General features: G+C 37.0%; 1 long non-coding RNA gene across 1 annotated transcript; it reads left to right on the top strand.

Annotated features, from left to right (window-relative positions):
• Nucleotides 1-3,405: 3,405 nt before the first annotated feature.
• On the top strand, nucleotides 3,406-20,454 carry LOC138872193 (uncharacterized). Its single transcript, XR_011400647.1, has 3 exons — nucleotides 3,406-3,562; nucleotides 18,759-18,939; nucleotides 20,185-20,454. It is a non-coding gene; the product is annotated as an uncharacterized lncRNA (long non-coding RNA).
• Nucleotides 20,455-21,334: the final 880 nt, after the last annotated feature.

The raw sequence follows: 21,334 nt of genomic DNA, 5'->3' as shown, positions 1-21,334 counted from the left end.
GAAATCTGAAAATTAATTTAACAAACAACACATGAACATGAACTAAAAATTAATTCAAACGATAAACAAAACAAATATTTGCCGATTTTAGATTCGAAAATATCAAAACAAAATACGGACAAAATAAAACTCAAAAATCTACTAACCGGACTGACATGAAATATGTATGGACTAACTCGACGAACCTCGACCAAGGCTCGAACAAACGGCGACGAACACGTCGAAACAGTAGCAGAAGTGAGGCGATGCAACGGCAGCCCTTTTATTTTCCGTTTGGACGTAGCAGCAGCCGCATACCTGAGCTGGAAACAAGTGGTCGCAGGAAGGAGTGGTTGTTCGAATGGGGGAGATGAAGCAAAAGGCAGAAACGGGCAGCAGCTGCGGAAGAAAGTTGGAGCGGTAGTGGCGTCAACCACGGCAGCGGCACGACGGAGGATGACGAAGTAGCTGCGGCACAGTAGCAGCTGAAGACGTGAGCAGCAACAGTAGTGTCGACGCGGCTGAAGCGAGCTTCTCGTTGGGTTGTTCATGTTTTTTTTTTTCGTTCATGGGAGGGCAGCTTGGAGGTGTTGGTGCGTGTGTGTGTGAGTGTGACGTTGGGAAGCCATGGTTGAGCTTTGAGGGGGAAGCCATGGATGACCTTGGAAAAGCTTGAGGAAGAAGAAGAAGATAGGAGGGGGGGGGGCGGATGACTTCCTAGTCTTTTTAGGGTTTTTTCTCCTTTTTTCTTTTGTTTTGTGTTGTTTGTAAGATAGTAGGGGTGTTGGGTTATGGACTGGGTCGACCCAGTTCAAAATGGACTGGTTCGTAGGGAAGATTGGACCATTTTTTGGGCCTATAGCTTGAAATTGAAGAAGAGGCCCAATTCCGACTTTCTTTATATTTTCGTTCTCTTTTCTTCTTTTATTTCTCTAAAACTAAATTATAAAAATACTTAAACTATTATTAAGAACTAAATTAAGTTATAAAAGCACAAATTAACTCCCAATAACAATTAACGCACAATTAAGTATTAATTAAGCATAAAATTGTATATTTGGACATTAAATGCTAAAAATGCAAACGATGCCTATTTTTGTAAGTTTTTAATTTTTGTAAAACAAATTCAATTACTAACAATTGTAGAATTAAATCTTACATGCAAAATACGACATATTTTTGTATTTTTTATTAATTTAGCAAATAAACATGCACAGACAAATGCAAATAATTATTCAAAATATCACAAAATTGCACACCAAAGAAAAATCATTTTATTTTTGAATTTTTTGGGAGTAATTCTCATATAGGACAAAAATCACGTGCTTACAATAACATTTCATGAAACTCCAGAAAAAGTTCAGGTACCTAAAAATAAAGGAAGTTATGAGATCTTAACAAGTTATGCTGCTTAGGAACCGATACAAAATAATCGTCGACGATATATTTGGTACAATATAGTGCACAATATTGTAAAAGATTATGAGGATCAGACTTGTATTCCATGTGTCATGCCATTTAAATGCAAGGCATATCCTATATGACTCATTTGATTAAGTCTATATGAAGATCCGTGAAGGATTTAAAATGCCTGAATCATATAATTCAAAGTCTTGAAAAGTGTACTCGATCAAATTAAAAAGATCTTTGTATGGTTTAAAGCAATCTGGGCGTATATGCTATAATCACCTCGATGAAAATTTGCTGAAAGAAGGTTAGATAAATGATATTATTTGTATATATATTTTTTATAAAGAAAATATCATCAGAATTTGTTATACTTATTATTTATGTTGATGGCATAAATCTTATTGGAACTCCAAAAAATCTCCAAAGGGGCTTAAAATGCTTTTACATGGACAAAGTACCCATTAAGTACACCAATAGATATTCAATCACTTGAAGCTAATAAGGATCTGTTTCGACCTCCAGAAAAGAATGAAGAACTTCTTGGTCCTGAAATACTCTATCTCAGTACAGTTGGTGCACTTATTTATCTTGCTAATGCTAACAAAGGTGGTGTAGATCGTTATGGAGATGTAGGTTATTTATCTGATTCCCATAAAGCTCGATCTCGAACCGGCAAGTAGGGAGTGCATATGATTGAGATCGGTGATTTATTCGAGAAACATGTGGGTTGGAATGTGATAAAAGACCCACAATATTATACGGAGACAATGTTGCATGCATAGCCCAATTAAAGGGAGGATTTATAAAAGGAGATAGAATGAAGAATATTTCACTAGAATCATTCTACACACATGATCTTCAAAAAAACTATGACATTGATGTGCATCAAATTGGTTCAAGTGACAATCCAGCAGATTGTCTTTACCAACTTCAACTTTTGAGAATATGGTATACAAGATTGGAATGCAGAGACTCAAATATTTGAAATAAGGTTTTCTTCAGGGGAGTAAAATGCGCGCTGTACTCTTTTTCCCTTACTAAGATTTTTCCCACAGGGTTTTCCTTATAAGGTTTTTAATGAGGCAGCCAGCAATGCGTATTACTAAATATGTGTACTCTTTTTCCTTCACTGAATTTTTTTCCACAGGGTTTTTTCTCTAGTAAGGTTTTAATGAGGCACATTATCTTTTAATGAACATCCAAGGGGGAGTGTTATGAATATATTATATTATGGATGTTCATTTAGTACTTCATTGTAAATAAGCTTCCTGAAGAAGCTTATCCATATAGAACTCCGCCGTAAATATGTTTATCTATTTAGTACTCTATTGGAAATAAAGCCTCCTGAAAAAGCTTATCACTTCGGTACCTGATTATAGATAAATATTACCCTCGGTAGAAGATTATCCATACTGGGTATAATAAGTTTATCCTTTCGATACTCAGTGATGGATAAACATTACCCCCGATAGAAGATTATCCATACTGGATACAATGAACTTATCCTTTCAGTACTCCGTTATGAATAAACATTACTCTTAGTAGAAGATTATCCATATCTGGTATAATAGCAGCTTACACAGCAACTTGCAGTAGCAGGTTACACAGCAGTTTCCTTTCTTCTATAAATAGAGGAGATTTCAGTTCATTATGGACATCAGTTTGAATTCGAATAATATATCAGTTTCTCTCTGTACTTGTCTTTACTTTATAGTCTTTATTTTATAACACTATCAGTATTGTTGTGAATTTGTAATTTGAAATATTATTTTCATTAGTTTTTTACACTACAAGAATTTTGACTTTTAACGAGGTTAAAGAACAATTTACTCTATTGACGTAATATTCATTCATAGTGGCCAGTTTTTTTTTTCGGTCGTTAAAGTTAATTTTTAGTTTAATATTAACAAAGAGATAATATTAGGTCCTTAAAAGTCATAAATCCGGTCGTTAATAATAAATAAATAAATAATAACGCTCATTTCCTATCTTTTTGCCCAACTCACAATCAGCCCACTCACGTCACTTTTCCCTCTTTTTTTTGCCCCACCCATAATTATCCCAACCCACTTTTCTTTCTATTTTATCATAGATCAATTACAATTGAACTCTGTAAAGCATCAGGGCTTGTGTTCCTCTCTACAATCTAGGTTTTCATTCTTCTTCTTCTCAAGTAAGCTCTAATCTTGCAGTACTATTGTGAAATTGAACACTTTTTTATATTCCAATTATCTCTTTGTTTTTCAGGTATTGATATTTTTTTTGTACTTACATGTACTACAATTTTATAGAAACCAATCTCTCGTTATTCCTTATATTCATAGTAATGAGATTTTCTATCAATTCATATTTCCCGAGAAGCCTGGAGCTTTAAGGAAGTTCTTAGATGCTTTCTGCCCTCGTTGGAATATAAGTTTGTTCCATTATCATGAACAGGTAATTACTAGTCATAACATTCATTTTTTAGTTTTAGCATTGATGGAATATATACCACAGCGGAAGCAATAACAGAATCTTATTCACGTGTAATCTAAACAACTAGCATGTATGGAGATTTTAGGATTACCTCTTGAAGCGTAAACACAACAAATCTAGGTCGTTCTCCAGTTCCTCAGTTGAAAACACACTAGCAGATTTCCACAGTCTTCTACTGTGTTACCCAAACAATAACCAAAAAAAAGAATTTTGGGTGGGCAAAATTCTAGTAGAAACCGCAGTCAGAATCATGTCAAAAACGTCCAGCCCTTATATCCATATATATAGCTGTGTTTTTTAGGTCAAAACCGTTTTCAAAACCTGTTAGGTTTCCTTCTCCCACTAAGGGACGATTTCCACATTTTCTTTCCCACTAAGTAACAGTTTCCACTATTTTCTATTATTTAGGCACAGTAGGGACCACAGAATTTAATTAACAAGGCTTCCTATTATGATATTAATTTCGAAATTCTGAAACTAATTTCCATCATAATAAATTACGAATTATTCCACTAAAAATTCGTAATTGCACTCCTTAGTTCAATTTCGAAATTCTTCCATAAAACCTTATTTAACTCCCCATGTTAAGATTCAGATACTAATCAATCAAATTAAATTACTGACTATTTAATTTATTGATTACTTCCTTTAGACTTACACTTAACTTATTTCATGTGTCGGATACAAAATCCACCGGCCGGGTTTACACATGAAAACTTATAAGCTTTCATAAAGGAGTATCATCAATCTCAAAATTGAGACATGGATTCCATCAACTAATTATTACTTCGCCAATGTATATCATTGTCATCCAATTTACCAGGCTTATTGACTCGCGAAAGAATCTCGCCTTTTAATAAATCAAAACAACAAGTGACATACACAGCTAATAATAATTATATCAGGATTAAGAGTATAAGTACATTAAATGGACTAGAGAAATTATTTTATAAAGTCAGTATAAAATACTCATCTCTACTTGATCCGTTCAATACATACAAAATGTACTAGCACAAGAAGTTGGAATTAAACCATTCCCATAATCAAGATAAATTATACTTAATCTTGTGCTACAATCATTCCGATGATTTGTCCAATTCCATCATTAGATTGTGAACATTAACTTTTATGTCTTACAAGAACCGATGATTTAATCTTCCGTGTATAAGCTAAACTCTATACACTAAATCATCTACTATGTAAGCAATGGACGCACAAACCAACACATGATCTATTTAAAATGAAACTTTATTGAATTTAAACAAGTAAATAAATAATTGTTCATAAAGAATACTATAACAATACGCATGGCTTATAGTATATTCTAACAATCTCCCACTTAGACTAATAACCATGCGTCTACAATTTTGACACCCATTCCTTCTACATGCTTATCAAAAGTCTTCTGTGGTAAGCTCTTAGTAAACGGATCTGCCAAGTTGTTCTCTGACGCAATCTTGGTGACCACTACATCCCCTCTCTGCACTATATCACGAATTAAATGATATTTACGCTCAATGTGCTTTGCCCTCTTATGGCTTCGTGGCTCCTTTGAATTTGCAACCGCACCACTATTATCACAGTAAAGCGTAATTGGTGCTTGAATCGAAGGAACCACACCCAACTCTCTCAGGAAGTTACCGAGCCAAACTGCCTCTTTGGCTGCCTCAGAGGCTGCCACATATTCGGCTTCCATGGTGGAATCAGCAACACAAGTTTGCTTGATACTCCTCCAACTTATGGCTCCACCTCCAAGAGTAAACACATTACCTGAGGTAGACTTTCTAGAATCTCTGTCTGATTGGAAATCCGAATCAGTATACCCAATAGGTACCAGGTCATCCGATTGGTAGATCAACATGTAATCCCTAGTCCTTTTCAGGTACTTGATTATATGTTTAACCGCCGTCCAATGCTCTTTCCCAGGATTAGACTGAAATCTGCTAACAACGCCAACGGCAAAGCAGATATCAGGCCTAGTGCATAACATAGCATACATGAGGCTCCCCACAGCTGATGCATAAGGGACCGCCTTCATCTTTTCTATCTCTTCATCAGTCTTAGGAGACTGATCTTTAGATAGAGAAATTCCATGTCTGAAAGGAAGGAATCCTTTCTTGGAATCATGCATGCTAAACCTGGAGAGTATTGTATCAATATAAAGACCTTGGGACAAGCCTAATATCCTTTTCTTGCGATCTCGCAAGAGTTTGATCCCAAGGATATGAGCCGCTTCTCCCAAATCTTTCATATCAAAATGTGTGGACAACCACTGCTTAACTGAATTCAACATGCCCACATTATTTCCTATGAGCAGTATGTCATCTACATATAAGATCAAAAATGCCACTTTGTCCCCATCCCACTTTTTGTATACACAAGATTCGTTAAGACACTGATCAAAACCAAAAGTTTTAATCGCCTTATCAAAACAAGTGTTCCATGCCCTAGATGCCTGTTTTAGTCCATAAATGGACCTTTTAAGCTTACACAACATGTGCTCTTTGCCACTTTCCATAAAACCGTCTGGTTGCATCATATAGATGCACTCATCAAGACTTCCATTAAGGAAAGCTGTCTTGACATCCATTTGCCAAATCTCATAATCATAATGAGCAGCAATGGATAAGAGAATCCTTATAGACTTAAGCATGGCTACCGGCGAGAAGGTTTCCTCATAGTCAATCCCTTCTTTCTGAGTAAACCCTTTCGCTACAAGCCTTGCTTTAAAAGTTTGTACTTTTCCGTCTACACCTCTCTTTTTCTTATAGATCCATTTGCATCCAATGGGTTTAACCCCATCAGTTGGTTCTACAAGATCCCAAACCTGATTAGAGTACATAGACTCCATCTCTGATTTCATAGCAGCAACCCACTTATCGGCATCCTTATCATGTAGTGCTTGGTCGTAATTGACAGGTTCGGAGGTAGGCTCCTCAGGGATCCTATCATATGATTCTCCCAAGAGCGTGTAACGAACTGGCTGTCTTATTTCTCTCCCACTACGACTACGCACTACATCAGTTGCAACTACATCACGTTGATTTTGTGGTTGAACCACAACATCATCAGGAACCTGAGTCTCCATGCTATCCACAGGGATATCAACGACTTCTTCCTGTTGTGCAGTCTGCTCAACATGACTCCCACTACTTTGTGGTAGTATGACTGCGGGCACTTGTTCTTGTGGTACATTAAGTCTATTGACATTTCTCCCACTACTAAAGTGCAATGGTATGTCAAAATCGACTTCCGGGGTTTGGATATGGTCGTTTTGATTTTCAGATGACTGAGTTTCCATTCCTTTGTTGAGTTCCTGTAAAACGAGTTTACTTCTAGGAACATGGTTCATCAAATAGTCCTCTTCTAGAAACTTGGCATTTGTGCTAACAATTACCTTTTTCTCTTTAGGACAATAGAATAAACCACCTTTCGTCCCTTTTGGATAACCTATAAACACGCATACATCCGTTCTTGCCTCCAATTTATCCGTTTTCCCCTTTAGCACATGTGCCGGACAACCCCAAACTCGAATATGCCGCAGACTAGGCTTGCGCCCAGTCCACAATTCTGTAGGGGTCAAGGGTACTGACTTTGAAGGAACTAAGTTCAGAACATAATTCGCCGTTTCTAAGGCATGTCCCCAAAAAGACGAAGGCAAATCGGAATAACTCATCATCTAACCATTTCCATAAGAGTCCTATTTCTTCTTTCAGCTACACCATTTTGTTGTGGAGTTCCAGGTGCAGATAATTGAGATGTAATTCCACATTTTGATAAATAACCAATAAAGTCTGTAGAGAGGTACTCCCCACCACGATCAGATCGTAGTGTCTTGATATGTTTATTATGTCGCTTTTCAGTCTCAGTCTTGAATTCTTTGAACTTTTCAAAACATTCAGACTTTCAACGCAACAAATAAATATATCCATATTTTGAGTAATCATCTGTGAAAGTCACAAAATACTCAAAACCACCTCTTGCTTGGACATTCATTGGACCACACAAATCAGAATGAATTAATTCTAATTTATCACTTGCCCGATTTCCTTTTGAGGGGAAATTTCGTTTTGTCATTTTCCCTTCTAAACAAGATTCACAAGTTGGTAGTGCCTCCACTTTCAATGAACTTAAAGGTCCATCCTTGACCAACCTGGAAATTCTGTTCAGATTTATATGACCCAAACGCAAGTGCCATAAATATGTTTCACTCAATTCAGAAGAACGTTTTCTCTTGCTTGGTAAATCAACATTATTCAGTTCTTTAGGTGGTAACGGTTTAGGAATAGAGTCAACAACAAAAAGACCATTAATCAATGTAGCCGAAGAGAGATAACGCTTATTATGAGTAATAACACATTTATCAACGTCATGACAATTAAAATCATAACCATCTCTCATAGCGCTAGAAACCGAAATTAAATTCCTTCTAACGGAAGGTACATATAATGTGTCTTTTAAAGCTAAAACTCTACCACTACCAAACGAAATACTAATATTTCCTAATGCTAAAGCTGGGGCTGCTGAACCGTCTGCTTGATAAACATTGATTTCTCCTTTACTTAGCCGCCGCGTTACCTGAAACCCCTGCAAATAAGTGCAGATATGATTAGTGGCTCCCGAATCTACACACCATGACATGGTAGAAACAGCCGCTAAAAATGTTTCAACGACAAGTAGATGTAAATCACCTGGTTTATTTTTCAGCTTGGCCAGATAAGTTGGACACTGCTTCTTATGATGCCCGGGCTGCTTGCAGTGATAACACTTGCCCTTAGCCTTTTTCACACCAGCAGTCGCGCCACCAACAGAGGGTTTTTGAGCATTTTTCTTTTTCTGCCCGCCTCTCGGCTTAGAAGAAGAACCTGCCTCAAAATTCAATGCCACGGGAGGAGCTTGGGACTTGATAATAGTCTCTGCCGACTGCAGCTCATTCAACAATTTCGCAAGGGACAAATCCATTTTGTTCATGTTATAATTCAGGCGAAATTGCTGAAAACTGTCAGGCAAAGTCTGCAGGATCATTTCAACCTGCGTGTCCTTATCAATGTTAGCTCCAAGGACCTCCAGTTCATTCAGAAGACTCATCATCTTCAGAACATGGTCCCTGACCGATGAACCTTCAACCATTTTGGTATTCAGAAGGGCTTTCATGGCAGTCTTGCTTAGCCGCACGATTCTGATCTCCGAACATTTCTTTGAGATTTTCCAGAATGTCATAAGCAGACTCCATCGACTGATGCTGATGTTGCAGAACATTCGACATGGATGCCAAAATGTAACATCGCGCCATCTCATCAGCCTTAATCCATTTCTGGTAAGCCTTCTGTTCATCATCTGTGGCATCATCTCCAGGTTTTTCTGGACACACCTCATCGAGCACAAATTTGTACTCTTCAGCAATTAGAACAATATCCAAATTTCGTTTCCAATCAACATAATTTGGACCCTCAAGTTTGTTTTGGGTAAGAATGGCAGTAAGGGGATTAAAAGCAGTCATTGTTAATCTGGGAGACATTAAATATTTAAATAGATCAAATCAGTTTGTATTATGAACATTAAAATTCAAAACACATTATATATATACAATCTATGCACCTTGAACAACAAATTTCGATGGGAAAGAAGCTATTCTTGCAATATACATATATAATGACAGATTTTCACTCCATAAACTTAAACATGTCATACTCAGATGGAGAGTAAACTGTTAATTTAAGCCAAGTGAATATCAACATTCAACATATATTAGTCCCATTGAACCAACATGCATACTCAGATGGAGAGTAAATACAAATAATCAATGACTAGTATAACATAGTGATTATTCATAATATTTTTATCCGATATGGAAGAAGACCTATGTCAACGTGTAAAAACATTATATCACTGATTTTTTAAGCCCGGGGACCAAGGGAATTGATCCCCACAATTTCTGGAATTAAAAACAACTAAAAAAATTTCAAAATTTTAGAAAAACAGCAAAAACACCATCTAAACGACCCCGAACGCCCAAAAAACGACTTCAATCATGAATCAATGAGTATTGCTCACTGGGCCGTTTCTCATGGACCTGCCAAGTTTCAGGTCAATCGGAGTCCGTCAACTTTTTGACCTCCGATTTTCTGCCCTAATTCAGCAGAACGTGTTTTTCCGTTTTACATGATAAAATTCAATTTTCAGATTATTGTAACTCAACATCACCAATATTAAAAAGATACATCAAGTTTCCAGAATAATCAACACAACCCATAACAGATAATCACACCAGAAAAAAAAACAGTGCAGGTTTTCAGAAAAACAAACTTTGCATGTAATTCAAAACTTGCATATAGAACATGAAATTAATCCTTATGGTTTATCCTAATTATTTAATTAGACGTGAGTAAGCTCTGATACCAATTGATGGAATATATACCACAGCGGAAGCAATAACAGAATCTTATTCACGTGTAATCTAAACAACTAGCATGTATGGAGATTTTAGGATTACCTCTTGAAGCGTAAACACAACAAATCTAGGTCGTTCTCCAGTTCCTCAGTTGAAAACACACTAGCAGATTTCCACAGTCTTCTACTGTGTTACCCAAACAATAACCAAAAAAAAGAATTTTGGGTGGGCAAAATTCTAGTAGAAACCGCAGTCAGAATCATGTCAAAAACGTCCAGCCCTTATATCCATATATATAGCTGCGTTTTTTAGGTCAAAACCGTTTTCAAAACCTGTTAGGTTTCCTTCTCCCACTAAGGGACGGTTTCCACGTTTTCTTTCCCACTAAGTAACAGTTTCCACTATTTTCTATTATTTAGGCACAGTAGGGACCACAAAATTTAATTAACAAGGCTTCCTATTATGATATTAATTTCGAAATTCTGAAACTAATTTCCATCATAATAAATTACGAATTATTCCACTAAAAATTCGTAATTGCACTCCTTAGTTCAATTTCGAAATTCTTCCATAAAACCTTATTTAACTCCCCATGTTAAGATTCAGATACTAATCAATCAAATTAAATTACTGACTATTTAATTTATTGATTACTTCCTTTAGACTTACACTTAACTTATTTCATGTGTCGGATACAAAATCCACCGGCCGGGTTTACACATGAAAACTTATAAGCTTTCATAAAGGAGTATCATCAATCTCAAAATTGAGACATGGATTCCATCAACTAATTATTACTTCGCCAATGTATATCATTGTCATCCAATTTACCAGGCTTATTGACTCGCGAAAGAATCTCGCCTTTTAATAAATCAAAACAACAAGTGACATACACAGCTAATAATAATTATATCAGGATTAAGAGTATAAGTACATTAAATGGACTAGAGAAATTATTTTATAAAGTCAGTATAAAATACTCATCTCTACTTGATCCGTTCAATACATACAAAATGTACTAGCACAAGAAGTTGGAATTAAACCATTCCCATAATCAAGATAAATTATACTTAATCTTGTGCTACAATCATTCCGATGATTTGTCCAATTCCATCATTAGATTGTGAACATTAACTTTTATGTCTTACAAGAACCGATGATTTAATCTTCCGTGTATAAGCTAAACTCTATACACTAAATCATCTACTATGTAAGCAATGGACGCACAAACCAACACATGATCTATTTAAAATGAAACTTTATTGAATTTAAACAAGTAAATAAATAATTGTTCATAAAGAATACTATAACAATACGCATGGCTTATAGTATATTCTAACAATCTCCCACTTAGACTAATAACCATGCGTCTACAATTTTGACACCCATTCCTTCTACATGCTTATCAAAAGTCTTCTGTGGTAAGCTCTTAGTAAACGGATCTGCCAAGTTGTTCTCTGACGCAATCTTGGTGACCACTACATCCCCTCTCTGCACTATATCACGAATTAAATGATATTTACGCTCAATGTGCTTTTGAAATATTTAGAATTTACATGTCAATAAGAGTTGTTTGTGCATATTGGTTGAATAATGGTAATGTCTGTCTCTCTACTTTTATGAGTAATAAACACTGTTGGCTTTTGTAGTCTGTGTGTGAAATTCTGGAGGTTGTCAACTTTGTAGTAAGTAGTAATCATTTTTCCATTTGACATTATCTATAATACAAAAAAATGATTTTACTCTATGCATACATTTTGCTGACTCTTGTTAGTTCTGTTTTTAATTGTTTTGAAAAGCAGGGGCTAATACACCCTTTACTTGTTTCAATTCTACATCCAAAGTCGTAGTAAGGTTTCATGAAGAATAGCCATTTCCTCTAGCAATTCATCAATTCATGTGGTAGGTAGTAGTCTAAACATATATAATGTGTCCTACAACAGTGGAAGAGAAAGGGAACATGGCTAAAGTTCCTTATTCTTCAGCAGTCGGAAGCTTGATGTATGCAATGGTATGTACTAGACCTGATATTGCTCACGCAGTTGGTGTTGTCAGCAGGTTTCTTGAAAATCCTGGAAAGGAACATTGGGAAGCAGTCAAGTGGATACTCAGGTACCTGAGAGGTACCACGGGAGATTGTTTGTGCTTTGGAGGATCTGATCCAATCTTGAAGGGCTATACAGATGCTGATATGGCAGGTGACATTGACAACAGAAAATCTACTACTGGATATTTATTTACATTTTCAGGGGGAGCTATATCATGGCAGTCTAAGTTGCAGAAGTGCGTTGCACTTTCAACAACTGAAGCAGAGTACATTGCCGCTACAGAAACTGGCAAGGAGATGATATGGCTCAAGCGATTCCTTCAAGAGCTTGGATTGCATCAGAAGGAGTATGTCGTCTATTGTGACAGTCAAAGTGCAATAGACCTTAGCAAGAACTCTATGTACCATGCAAGGACCAAACACATTGATGTGAGATATCATTGGATTCGAGAAATGGTAGATGATGAATCTCTAAAAGTCTTGAAGATTTCTACAAGTGAGAATCCCGCAGATATGCTGACCAAGGTGGTACCAAGGAACAAGTTCGAGCTATGCAAAGAACTTGTCGGCATGCACTCAAACTAGAAGACAGTGCTACCTCCTCTAGATGAATGAGACTGGAGGGGGAGATTGATGATGTCCATCTCATTGAAGAAGTATTAGGCATGTGCCTAATAAGAGTTTTCTTTGGTTTGGTAGCCAACCTTGTTGACTTGGTTTGGTTGGTAGCCAACCTTGTTGAATTTCTTTGGTTTGGTAGCCAACTTTGTTGAATTGTGAAAAGTGTGTGTAAATTGTCAAATATGGTAGGCTTTAGAGAGTGAAACTTTGGCTATAAAAGGAGAGCTTCAACTCTCATTTCTTCACACCAACAAAGAGAGAAAGAAAGAGTGAGGTTTCACAGACAAGGTATAAGAAAATAGTCTGTGAAGAAAATAGAGAGTGAGCGATATTGTAGTGAGGTGGGAATATCAAAAGAGGGTTATTTCTTTTGAGTGTTGTAGTGGTCTTTGGAGTATTTACCTCCGACCTACAAAGTGTAAAATTCCTTACTATAGTGATATCAGTTGCTCCTCTCGGGGTCGTGGTTTTTTTCCCTTATTCAGAAGGGTTTTCCACGTAAAAATTTTGGTGTCATTGTTACTCTTTTATTCTTGTTAATTACCGTATCTCGGTGCTACATTATTATTCCGCTTTATTACCGTGAATATTATTTTGGTAAGGGGTTTATTCCCAACAACTGGTATCAGAGCACAGGTTCTGCTCATTCACTGAAATACTATTCACTGTCGGTAGTACTATACTTGGTGAAAAATAAAAATGTCCGGAGTAAAGTACGAGGTAGCAAAATTCAACGGAGATAACGGTTTCTCAACATGGCAAAGAAGGATGAGAGATCTGCTCATCCAACAAGGATTACACAAGGTTCTAGATGTTGATTCCAAAAAGCCTGATACCATGAAAGCTGAGGATTGGGCTGACTTGGATGAAAGAGCTGCTAGTGCAATCAGGTTGCACTTATCAGATGATGTGGTAAATAACATCATTGATGAAGACACTGCACGTGGAATTTGGACAAGGTTGGAAAGCCTATACATGTCCAAAACGCTGACAAATAAATTGTACCTGAAGAAGCAGTTATACGCCCTACACATGAGTGAAGGTACGAATTTTTTGTCACATTTAAATGTGTTTAACGGACTAATCACACAGCTTGCCAACCTCGGAGTGAAAATCGAGGAAGAAGATAAAGCCATCTTGCTATTGAACTCGTTGCCATCTTCGTACGATAATTTGGCAACAACCATCCTGCACGGTAAGACTACTATTGAGTTGAAAGATGTCACATCGGCTCTTCTACTCAATGAGAAGATGAGAAAGAAGCCTGAAAATCAAGGACAGGCTCTCATCACAGAAGGTAGAGGCAGGAGTTATCAAAGGAGTTCGAACAACTATGGTAGATCCGGAGCTCGTGGGAAGTCAAAGAACCGATCCAAATCAAGAGTCAGAAATTGCTACAACTGTAATCAACCAGGTCACTTCAAAAGAGATTGCCCAAATCCAAGGAAGGGCAAAGGTGAAACCAGTGGCCAGAAGAATGACGACAACACAGCCGCCATGGTGCAAAATAATGATAATGTTGTCCTCTTTATAAATGAGGAAGAGGAATGCATGCACCTGTCAGGTCCAGAGTCGGAATGGGTGGTTGACACAGCGGCATCTCACCATGCCACACCGGTAAGAGATCTTTTTTGCAGATATGTAGCAGGTGATTTCGGCACAGTGAAAATGGGTAACACAAGTTACTCAAAGATTGCGGGGATTGGTGACATTTGTATCAAGACAAATGTCGGATGCACATTGGTTCTAAAGGATGTGCGGCATGTACCTGATTTGCGGATGAACTTGATCTCGGGAATTGCTTTAGACCGAGATGGATACGAGAGTTATTTTGCAAATCAAAAGTGGAGACTCACTAAGGGATCATTGGTGATTGCAAAGGGAGTTGCTCGTGGCACGTTGTACAGGACAAATGCAGAAATATGCCAAGGTGAATTGAACGCGGCACAAGATGAGATTTCTGTAGATTTATGGCACAAAAGAATGGGTCATATGAGCGAGAAGGGATTGAAGATTCTTGCCAAGAAATCACTCATTTCTTATGCCAAAGGTACAACTGTAAAACCTTGTGACTACTGTTTATTTGGTAAGCAGCATAGAGTCTCATTTCAGACATCGTCTGAAAGAAAATTGAATATACTTGATTTAGTATATTCTGATGTTTGCGGCCCAATGGAAATTGAATCAATGGGCGGTAACAAATATTTTGTTACTTTTATTGATGATGCTTCACGAAAATTATGGGTTTATATTTTGAAAACCAAAGATCAGGTGTTTCAAGTTTTCCAGAAATTTCATGCTCTAGTAGAAAGGGAGACGGGTCGAAAGCTAAAGCGCCTCCGAAGTGACAATGGAGGTGAGTACACTTCAAGGGAATTTGAAGAGTATTGTTCAAGTCATGGGATCAGACATGAAAAGACAGTTCCTGGAACCCCACAACACAATGGTGTAGCCGAGAGGATGAACCGCACCATTGTGGAGAAGGTGAGAAGCATGCTCAGAATGGCTAAACTGCCTAAGTCATTCTGGGGTGAAGCAGTTCAGACAGCCTGTTACCTGATCAATAGGAGTCCATCAGTTCCGTTGGCGTTTGAAATCCCAGAGAGAGTTTGGACCAACAAGGAGGTGTCCTACTCGCATCTGAAGGTGTTCGGTTGCAGAGCTTTTGCACATGTACCAAAAGAGCAGAGAACAAAGCTGGATGATAAATCTGTTCCCTGCATATTTATCGGATATGGAGATGAAGAGTTCGGGTACAGACTGTGGGATCCTGTAAAGAAGAAGGTCAACAGAAGCAGAGATGTAGTCTTCCGAGAAAGTGAAGTTGGAACTGCTGCTGATATGTTAGAAAAGGCGAAAAATGGTATAATTCCTAACTTTGTTACTATTCCTTCTACTTCTAACAATCCCACAAGTGCAGAAAGTACAACCGACGAGGTTGCCGAGCAGGTGGAGCAACCTGGTGAGGTTATTGAGCAGGGGGAGCAACTTGATGAAGGTGTCGAGGAAGTGGAGCACCCCACTCAGGGAGAAGAACAACCTCAACCTCTGAGGAGATCAGAGAGGCCAAGGGTAGAGTCACGCAGGTACCCTTCCACAGAGTATGTCCTCATCAGTGATGAGGGGGAGCCAGAAAGTCTTAAGGAGGTGTTGTCCCATCCAGAAAAGAACCAGTGGATGAAAGCTATGCAAGAAGAGATGGAATCTCTCCAGAAAAATGGCACATACAAGTTGGTTGAACTTCCAAAGGGTAAAAGACCACTCAAATGCAAATGGGTCTTTAAACTCAAGAAAGATGGAAATGGCAAGCTGGTCAGATACAAAGCTCGATTGGTGGTTAAAGGCTTCGAACAAAAGAAAGGTATTGATTTTGACGAAATTTTCTCACCTGTTGTCAAAATGACTTCTATTCGAACAATTTTGAGCTTAGCAGCTAGCCTAGATCTTGAAGTGGAGCAGTTAGATGTGAAAACTGCATTTCTTCATGGAGATTTGGAAGAGGAGATTTATATGGAGCAGCCAGAAGGATTTGAAGTAGCTGGAAAGAAACACATGGTGTGCAAATTGAATAAGAGTCTTTATGGATTGAAGCAGGCACCAAGGCAGTGGTACATGAAGTTTGACTCATTCATGAAAAGTCAAACATACCTAAAGACCTATTCTGATCCATGTGTATACTTCAAAAGATTTTCTGAGAATAACTTTATTATATTGTTGTTGTATGTGGATGACATGTTAATTGTAGGAAAAGACAAGGGGTTGATAGCAAAGTTGAAAGGAGATCTGTCCAAGTCATTTGATATGAAGGACTTGGGCCCAGCACAACAAATTCTAGGGATGAAGATAGTTCGAGAGAGAACAAGTAGAAAGTTGTGGCTATCTCAGGAGAAGTACATTGAACGTGTACTAGAACGCTTCAACATGAAGAATGCTAAGCCAGTCAGCACACCTCTTGCTGGTCATCTAAAGTTGAGTAAGAAGATGTGTCCTACAACAGTGGAGGAGAAAGGAAACATGGCTAAAGTTCCTTATTCTTCAGCAGTCGGAAGCTTAATGTATGCAATGGTATGTACTAGACCTGATATTGCTCACGCAGTTGGTGTTGTCAGTAGGTTTCTTGAAAATCCTGGAAAGGAACATTGGGAAGCAGTCAAGTGGATACTCAGGTACCTGAGAGGTACCACGGGAGATTGTTTGTGCTTTGGAGGATCTGATCCAATCTTGAAGGGCTATACAGATGCTGATATGGCGGGTGACATTGACAACAGAAAATCCACTACTGGATATTTGTTTACATTTTCAGGGGGAGCTATATCATGGCAGTCTAAGTTGCAGAAGTGCGTTGCACTTTCAACAACTGAAGCAGAGTACATTGCCGCTACAGAAACTGGCAAGGAGATGGTATGGCTCAAACGATTCCTTCAAGAGCTTGGATTGCATCAGAAGGAGTATGTCGTCTATTGTGACAGTCAAAGTGCAATAGACCTTAGCAAGAACTCTATGTACCATGCAAGGACCAAACACATTGATGTGAGATATCATTGGATTCGAGAAATGGTAGATGATGAATCTCTAAAAGTCTTGAAGATTTCTACAAATGAGAATCCCGCAGATATGCTGACCAAGGTGGTACCAAGGAACAAGTTCGAGCTATGCAAAGAACTTGTCGGCATGCATTCAAACTAGAAGACAGTGCTACCTCCTCTGGATGAATGAGACTGGAGGGGGAGATTGATGATGTCCATCTCATTGAAGAAGTATTAGGCATGTGCCTAATAAGAGTTTTCTTTGGTTTGGTAGCCAACCTTGTTGACTTGGTTTGGTTGGTAGCCAACCTTGTTGAATTTCTTTGGTTTGGTAGCCAACTTTGTTGAATTGTGAAAAGTGTGTGTAAATTGTCAAATATGGTAGGCTTTAGAGAGTGAAACTTTGGCTATAAAAGGAGAGCTTCAACTCTCATTTCTTCACACCAACAAAGAGAGAAAGAAAGAGTGAGGTTTCACAGACAAGGTATAAGAAAATAGTCTGTGAAGAAAATAGAGAGTGAGCGATATTGTAGTGAGGTGGGAATATCAAAAGAGGGTTATTTCTTTTGAGTGTTGTAGTGGTCTTTGGAGTATTTACCTCCGACCTACAAAGTGTAAAATTCCTTACTATAGTGATATCAGTTGCTCCTCTCGGGGTCGTGGTTTTTTTCCCTTATTCAGAAGGGTTTTCCACGTAAAAATTTTGGTGTCATTGTTACTCTTTTATTCTTGTTAATTACCGTATCTCGGTGCTACATTATTATTCCGCTTTATTACCGTGAATATTATTTTGGTAAGGGGTTTATTCCCAACAACTGGTATCAGAGCACAGGTTCTGCTCGTTCACTGAAATACTATTCACTGTCGGTAGTACTATACTTGGTGAAAAATAAAAATGTCCGGAGTAAAGTACGAGGTAGCAAAATTCAACGGAGATAACGGTTTCTCAACATGGCAAAGAAGGATGAGAGATCTGCTCATCCAACAAGGATTACACAAGGTTCTAGATGTTGATTCCAAAAAGCCTGATACCATGAAAGCTGAGGATTGGGCTGACTTGGATGAAAGAGCTGCTAGTGCAATTAGGTTGCACTTATCAGATGATGTGGTAAATAACATCATTGATGAAGACACTGCACGAGGAATTTGGACAAGGTTGGATTGTCTCATTTAATATAGTGGCGCTATCTGTTCTGGTTATTACTCACTTCCATGGAAAACGATATTTTTATTTGATACACAGTTAAATTTTTATTTTCTAGTTTATAAGATAAATTTCATATTTAATGATACTTGTGAAATATTGTAGGACATCAACGTGATCATGTCTTGAAACATAGTTGAAAGTTATGGAACAATTGGAGAGGATCGATGCACAAGAATATTAAGTCTAAGCCATTTCGTTATGCTCTAAAAGATGTGCCAAATGGGGTAGACAAGAGAGATTTGGAATGTCTGGTCAAGGAGCATTTTTTTACTGAAAATTTAAGGTATGATTTCATAGCTATTTATTAACACTGTTGCTTGGTAAATTCTGCAACAATAGCATCTAGAGGGCCCAAATACTTTGAACCTACATAAAATATCATCAGTAGGTAATATGTAAGCTAACATTCTTACATAAAAAAGCAAACTTTTAAAGGGAGTTTAGGATGCCAACTTTTCATAGTTGTGAGAGTAACTGATTTGAACTTCCTTAAAGTTCTCCTAGCAGATTTACAAGAGAATTTTTCACTTTGATATGGAGTCCAAACCAGAAAGACCTCTTGTCCTTCATAAATTTGTATGCTGGTTATGTAGTATTTTATTAATGAAATTCAGCATACACTACAGATTGAATAGAACATGCTCTTATAAAATATCTGAAACATGATGATACAACCAACACTTATACAACATTGTGCTGGCAAGCTTACAGTTTATGGTTTAAGTTCTCATAAATGGACTAATGGAGTTATACTTTCATCTTCTTTCCTATAAAACATATCCTGCACAATGTCATAGGAATTTTCAATCCTTTGAGCAAGAGAGCACCAACAACAAAAAGTCAAAGTGTACAATTAGTCGCGACAAGTATTAAACAGAGGCAAATTATATCATTTTCTTTTCTCAATTGAATCTTCCATTTTGTGAGTTTATATAATGCGTTGATTTACCAGATGTTGTCTTATTGTTACCTTGCTTTCATTTTACTGTATGAATTTGGTGTGATTGCTATATGAAAACGGACAACAATTTGTTGTTGCTGCTCGTTAAATGCACTTGCTGCTGCATTATTTATGGAAATTTGTCATGCAAATCTGTTATGTAAATTGATAAACTGAAACCGTGCCGAACCAAATAAGACATACTGAACGTACTGAGCTACTTTGTTACGGTATTTGGTATACACAAATATTAAATCGAACACCGAAATACCGAACATAAGTTCTTAAATACCAAAATGAAGTACCGAACTCCCACCCTTAATGGGATTTGCTTCCCAAAAGTCGCACTCATTGTGCAGATTGGGTGATGTAGAACTATCATTTAGTCGTCTTATGATCATCATCTACAGATATAGAAAATTTAATGTGTTGTATTCTTGCTACTATACTATCTACCGTTATGTCATATGATCTTTGTATTTTTTCACTTTCTCATTTATAGCCATCAGTGTAGCCTTTAATGGATCTGATTTTTCTTCTTTAGTTTTTCTTTATTACTAAACTGACATAAATTTGTTATTTTAACAGATCAAAAATTTGAAGTCCGAAGAACCTATCCTTGAAGAAAGTGTAGAGCAAGTTGAAGTACAAGAGGTTTTTGGTTCGTCCGTGATTTTTTAAAGACACTGTCGTATGTACATATATATGCTGCAATTTTACTTTTTCTCTTTTTTAGGAATTGTTAAACATGATGTTTAACTCATCTCACTTTATGCTTCCGGTTGTCTCTTGGCTGGGTTTGCATTATTTTTATTTTTCATTGTTTTAGTAAGATGGTTTTCATACAATTTGGATTGGTTCTGGTAAATATAATACTTTAGTCTTTTGTATTAACAAGATATCAAGTATTTTGTTTATTTTCCAATGTTGTTGAGCATGCATGAAAGCATATAAATAATCATTACTATTCATGTAATTTGAATTTCTTAATTATATTTATTACATTTTTATATTAGTGAAGAAAAATGTGGTCATTAAAACTCTTTCACAGGTTTCTCAAACAGATCAATGACTATTAACGAAGAGAATTTTGGTTTCTTAAACAGATAAATGACTATTAACGAAGAGAATTTTGGTTGTTAAAAGTAATTATATAATTAACGAAGGAAATATCGGTCGCTAAAAGCATTTGACTTGACATAATACATTGTTGTCATTAAAGACTTTTAATGACCGAATAACAAATTAGGAGGGGAAAATCCTGTCGTGAAAAAGTATGAATAATGACCGGAATTATGTCGTCGCTAAAGAAATCCGGTCTTGAATTAATTGAGTAAGATACATGGCACAAATCAGTAAGTGTTTGGAATTTGAGCAGATACGATGCTCAATAAACTTACGGAATTTGTGCCAACTTATAACGACTGGAATTTTTGAATTGTTTGGGTTTTGTATTATTTTTTGTTGTAACATTTATTCAACTTTAGAATTACCTCTAATCCGTCTATTTAACCGTTGTAACATCATCTGGTTTCTCACATTACGCAACTACACAAATATTTTTTACAATTATTTTTAACAATAGAAGAACTTTATATAATAATATGTTAAAAGAAAAATATGAAGAGATTCTTTTTATCATGTTTCTACCTATTGTATTTGAGTGAAAGAAATAGTGTAACAGACGGATGCCGTTAGTACTAGGTTCTTTTGCAATTTTTTTTTGTTTGAAAGTGCA

The sequence above is a fragment of the Nicotiana sylvestris genome, chromosome 6 (genome assembly GCF_000393655.2).
Source record: "Nicotiana sylvestris chromosome 6, ASM39365v2, whole genome shotgun sequence".
Taxonomy (NCBI): Eukaryota; Viridiplantae; Streptophyta; class Magnoliopsida; order Solanales; family Solanaceae; genus Nicotiana; species Nicotiana sylvestris.
Note: the sequence above shows the minus strand (reverse complement) of the source record. Positions and strands in the feature narration are given on the sequence as shown.